A 5,441-nucleotide genomic window follows, 5' to 3' on the forward strand; every position below is an offset into this window, starting at 1 on the left:
CTCTAGAATCCAAAACTAGTATAATTTTATGAAATCAATTCATTTATTCTCTTATGTTTGTGTATTGTATTTGTCTCTCTTACATGCAATAGTGATGGTCTTCTCTGGGAGCTAGAATTCAGGATGCATGTTGCTGTTTCTTCCATGCATCCTTAGGTAGACTTATTTTAGTAAAGAACTAATCAACACATATTAGTCTAACTGGTCATCCTTAATAGGGCAAGTTAGTAGCCAGAAAAGGTCTACTGGATCCATCTTTTTCAAAAATGTGGTTTGCTTGATTTTTAAGAGTTTTGTATTCTTTCTTCTTCACAATCTGGTCAAACTATCCATCAATTAAGAAAGAATACTTTAATTGCATGAACTTCCTTTTATATTGTGCTCCTTGACTGCTGAAGTACTACTGCTGGGTTCTGTTACCAGTTTTAACATTTCAGAATATCGGGGACTTGGTTTGTGAAAACGGCTATTAGAAAAAGATGTCGCAGCATGCACACTTTTGTTAATATATTCATTGCTGTATGTATATATGTATAAAACATATTTTAGTACTTCAAGTAAAGAAATAAAGTGCAGAACAGTTTGAACAGCAAATGTTCTTCAACCTACAGAGAGATAGAAGGATGTATTCATCAAATGGCTTGTATAATCTATGAAAAGATTAGAGGGGGCTACAAAAGAATACAAAAGAACAAGAATAACAAGAAAACCAGGACCAAGTACTTCATACTGAGCAAAACACCCCAAAGCAAATTAGTTAAGGCTGTGTCACACAGGAAGTATTCATCTTGTGCAGAGTGCCACCTTGGTCTGAAAAATGGTACACAGAAAAAACCAACCCAAACCAAACAAACAAGAAAAAATGTCCCTCACATCTTCCACCCTGTGCATTCTGCTTTAGAGAGAAAGTGCAAAAGGTTTCTGCTTTCCACCTCTTTTCACATACTAAAAGCAGTAAAGACACAGGAAGATGATACATATTTCCTGTTGTCATACGTCAACAGAGCTGTTTAATAGGCTACAGTCACCTGAGTAAAACTGCAGAAAACACGGGGGTTTTGAGGTGGCAGTGAGGTCCAGTTCATAGACGGTAGACTTGCTGTGGTGTAACTGAAGACTTAAATTGGTCCATCAAGTGCTCCATTGCTAGCAAACACATGGGAGAAGAAAAGAATCCAGTGTGAACTTCAAGTTCTAGGTTATGTTCATGGGGGCTGACAGACGAGAACAAAATTAAGTGTCTTTTTCATTGCTCACAGAGGACATCTGATATGGAAATAATTTGGAGATGATAGGTACGGAATTTCACAGTGCCATTTCTAGAATCATTTTTCAGCATAAAGCTGCGCTTTAAACTACTGTCAGATAATTAAAATATTTGGGAGCCTTAGATGATACTACTACTATCTGATGCTGTTACCTTTTTGCCAGAGACCATCAGTTTATGTAACTGAAGAAGAGGAAAGGCAAACAAACAACAGATGAAATGACGAACCAATTACTCTCTCTTTTGACCCAGTGGCATGATCTAAAGGAGACCCTCGGCATCTGACTTCACAAAATTAGATCAATGGAGTTCAGAGCCATCCATCCTGGCAACGTATTGTTCATCAAGTGCTTTGGGAGGGGTTTCTTCAAACTGTGTGTGGTTCAACACTGAAGTCAGTTCTTTGTACCTCACCTTGGACATTCCTCAATATGTAACCTCTCTCCATAACAACCTGAAAGTTTCAGCAGTGGGAGACAACTGACCCAGAGATGAAGAAGAAATGTTTGAGAAAGATGCCTACTAATCACTAACCACATGATTTGCAGGGCCACACATGGGCTGGGCAGAGGTCTTATGTAGCAGAGCCAAATGTAAAAACAGGGAGCCTTTTCATACAGTTCATTGTGGCCCTAGCAGCACTGAAGCCAATTTAACAAGAGGAGGCAGCACAGGAGTAAATTGAGCAAGGCAGTATTTAGAAACATAGTTGGAGGGCAAAGCATGGAAGGACACAGAGTCTTTCAAAGATATGCACAGGAGTCAGTCAGGCTCTCACACCTGTACAGACACCCTTTCTTGGCAGCTGGCAGCAGGTTCTGCTCTGGTGCTTTAAGGGAAGCTTATCTAGCTTTGCTCGCAGTGAAGCGTGAGATTAGGTTAGACAAAATATTCACATGGCTGTCTCAAATACCTTTCTCTATTGCTTTTCTCTATTGCTAAATGACAGTGCTTCCATATGAAGAAGGATTCCACTCAAGTATCACAGTACTTCCAAAGCAAGGAATTGCAGGTGCCTGAAACCTAGTTGAAAACAGAATATGGGGGACTCACTGACATACAGCAGTAAGCTTACATGCTTGTCCTGGAGATGAAAGCAAAGGGCCTGGCTTGGGTTGGATTTTAATGTTAGCATAACTTCAGTGCAAGTTAAAAAAAAAAACAAAAAACAAACACCTTTTCAGATGTGCAGACAAGCCTACAGAAAGGCAACAGGCATACAACACTGGAATCACAAACATGGCTAAGAGCTCCTTCCACAGTGACGTGCCTGGTAGTAAATCCTTCATCTCGAGGTGCCTAAGTATACAAGGACAGGTGGTGAGAGCATCATGTGTGCCAACACCCAGAGACTTGATGCCCACTGATACTTCTTTTTTTTAAATGGGCACTTAACGTTTACTTCATGACTGATTTACAAAGTCCCGTTGGGCATTAAAAAACTCCAAATACCCACAACTCCTTACCATGCTTTTATCAGCACACAGCTCAAGATGGAACACCCCTGGCTTGCCACTGGTAGTCTGCAAATACTGTAAAACAGACCAAGCAAAATTAAGCACAACACTTAGAGAGTGCTTATTTCTCTAAAAAGATAATAAGTCCTTTGATTGTTCAAGTCCCATCTTCTGTCATGAGGCTGTTGGTGAAAACTAAACTCTGAGCCCTTCAGTGGGGTTGGCAATCCTCAGTGCAAGGCTGCCTTGATGTTCAAAGTGGACAACTTGTTAACCCACAATGCAGACCTCTGCCTTTCCACTATGCATGTGTATTAGTTTAAACTGATAATTTCTCTGAAAGCATCCTGCCTACCTTGGTAAATGAGGTGAGGCTTGCTTATTATTTTCTTGTCATTCAGAAGTATGCACTTAAAAGAAGAAGGAAGACTTGTAGAATAAAAGGGAGAATGTGTGGAATCCAAAGTTGAAAACTTCTGTAAATATTTGCATGTTTTAAACTAATGTGTTTTCTTCACCTATAAACAAAGTCAAGTTAAAATACCATCAATCATGCTTGAGCAATCTAACATCCTATGTGTTCTGTCTTCTTGTTGTACATGGTAAGGAACTGAAAAAAATTAGAAGATAAGGAAGAGTTAACTATGTGCTGCTGTCAAGCTGAATGATGACACAGATAGGACATAATTACATGCCAGCACTTCAAACTAACCTTTACAGTCTGGGTCTTGTACTGAGGCCAGATTCGGGATGTGGCTGGTTTGGGATCCATTGTCTCTCTCTTGTGTCTTTTGGAGGGCATGGTGCAGAAAGAGTTATGGAGGAAAACACAAAGGCAAATAAGAAAATTAAGCTCATATTTTTTGAAACATCAAATGAAAGTTACTTCTAAAAATGGAAAATACCCCAAAGAGAAGGAATAGACATCCTTTTATTTGAGCCAGTAAATCTGTTCAAGACTGATGTTCAAGAGCTACAATCTTGTATTGACAGAGCAATGGGCTACATGACCCAAATCTTTTCCGTTTCTGTGGACCAGTTCTTTTCTCTCCTAGTATAAATGTCTTGAAATTTCAGATTGACAGTATTGTAACTGAGGAGAAGGCAGCACTGTAATATGATTACCTGAGATTCTTCTAGATAGGAGTCACAACCTGAGCTCACATCTGCTTGCCACAGCTCTCCCTCCGCTGTGGAATGAATTAGACCAAACTGTCATTGTCTCCCCATTCTAGCACATCCCTCATCAGCTTCCAGCAACAGGGTCAAACCCCTAAGGAAAATGGTCCTGACTTACCCCCAGATGGCTGGAATTGACATCGCTCTTCAACTATCCACACAACATTACATAGAACAACTCAAATTTGCAGAGGAATACCAAGAGTGAATTTCAATTTGACTGCCCCACTTCATCACCATCACTCTCTGCTTGGCCCTGTGATCCCTCAGAGGTGCAGATACACATATCACTCCCAGTGTTTCAATGGTATCTATTCATGAGAGAGAAACTGTCTTCATCTCTTGCTTGACATCAGTGAGTATTGGGCATTAAGAACAGATCTTTCACAAGATCCTTCAGCAAAATTGCTATATTCATTTTGTAATTAAAGATCCTGTGAAAACAAAATGCAGTGGGCACAGAATTGAACAGAGAGAATCAAATAGAATTTTCCACTGGCTTGCCATACTGCCAATATGGGAAAACACACTGAAATGTAGAAAACCAAAGAGCAACAGTACTACAGTTAGTATTTGAAATGCAACCTAACAACCAAGACAGAAAATATAACCTGGTACATGTGACATCTTCTTGTTTTTTTATTTAAAATTATCATGAGATCTATAGCTTCTACCTAGTTACAAGTCATAAACAGATAAAGTGACTCATCTTATGGTCTTATCCAAAGGAAAAGATTTCCTAACAAATCTCAGAGCCAAAAATGAAAGCCCTGAGGCCATATCTATATCTACACTAGTAGGAAGGAAACATGCCAGGGCCTGTTTTCTGGCTCTGAGATCAGCTGACTCATGTGGCCACGTCTTCTACTAAGTTCTCTTAGCCTCCAAAACAGGGTCATCCAAACTGCCACAGCAAGTACAGTCCCTGGCATTTGCTAAGCCCCACACTGAGACTGGAAAGTCTGAGAAAAAACTAGTTATTCTGGCTGAAAAGAGTGCTGTACTAGTTTGAAAACAAACTGGGAGACACCAAGTCAGAATAACAATTTTATCGGGAAATAAAAGGGGGGGGAATAAAGGTGGATGACACTGGGTTAAACTGACAGAGTCAGGATACAACCTGACACCCTGTTAGTCAGGGTGGTGGTAGCACTCTGGTAGAATGGTGGCTGCAGTCCTCCTGAAGCAGTAATCCTGTAGAAAAAGGGTCTGCTCTTTCTCAGGAGGTCCAGTGGTGGCTATGTAGCTCCTGTCCTCTAGAAGTCCAGTGAGAAGGTTGTCTCTGGTGTCCAAAGTCTCAGATTATATCCACGATGGGATGCTTGGTTCCTCCCTCTAGGTGGACCATCTCACAATGGGGTAATGAGTCATGAGGCCAAGTGTTGATTAGGCTCATTAACAGAAAGATAGTCTGGGGGGAGGAGGCAAGGAAACGCTGCCCCACCTGATTTCAACAGCTCATGAGGATGGTAATAGAACACACTGCAACCCAGGACAAGTGCCAAGGTCTATTTCAACAAGTGCCTGGGAACACTGTG

At 40.7% G+C, this 5,441-nt stretch overlaps 1 long non-coding RNA gene across 1 annotated transcript; it reads right to left on the reverse strand.

The window, feature by feature from the left end:
• Window positions 1–1,036: 1,036 nt before the first annotated feature.
• LOC138107304 (uncharacterized) lies at window positions 1,037–5,137 on the reverse strand. Its single transcript, XR_011149393.1, has 4 exons — window positions 5,024–5,137; window positions 3,437–3,512; window positions 2,734–2,799; window positions 1,037–1,146 (listed from the first exon to the last, which is right to left on the reverse strand). It is a non-coding gene; the product is annotated as an uncharacterized lncRNA (long non-coding RNA).
• Between the last annotated feature and the right edge of the window lie 304 nt (window positions 5,138–5,441).

Source organism: Aphelocoma coerulescens, chromosome 3 (assembly GCF_041296385.1).
Source record: "Aphelocoma coerulescens isolate FSJ_1873_10779 chromosome 3, UR_Acoe_1.0, whole genome shotgun sequence".
Lineage (NCBI taxonomy): Eukaryota > Metazoa > Chordata > Aves > Passeriformes > Corvidae > Aphelocoma > Aphelocoma coerulescens.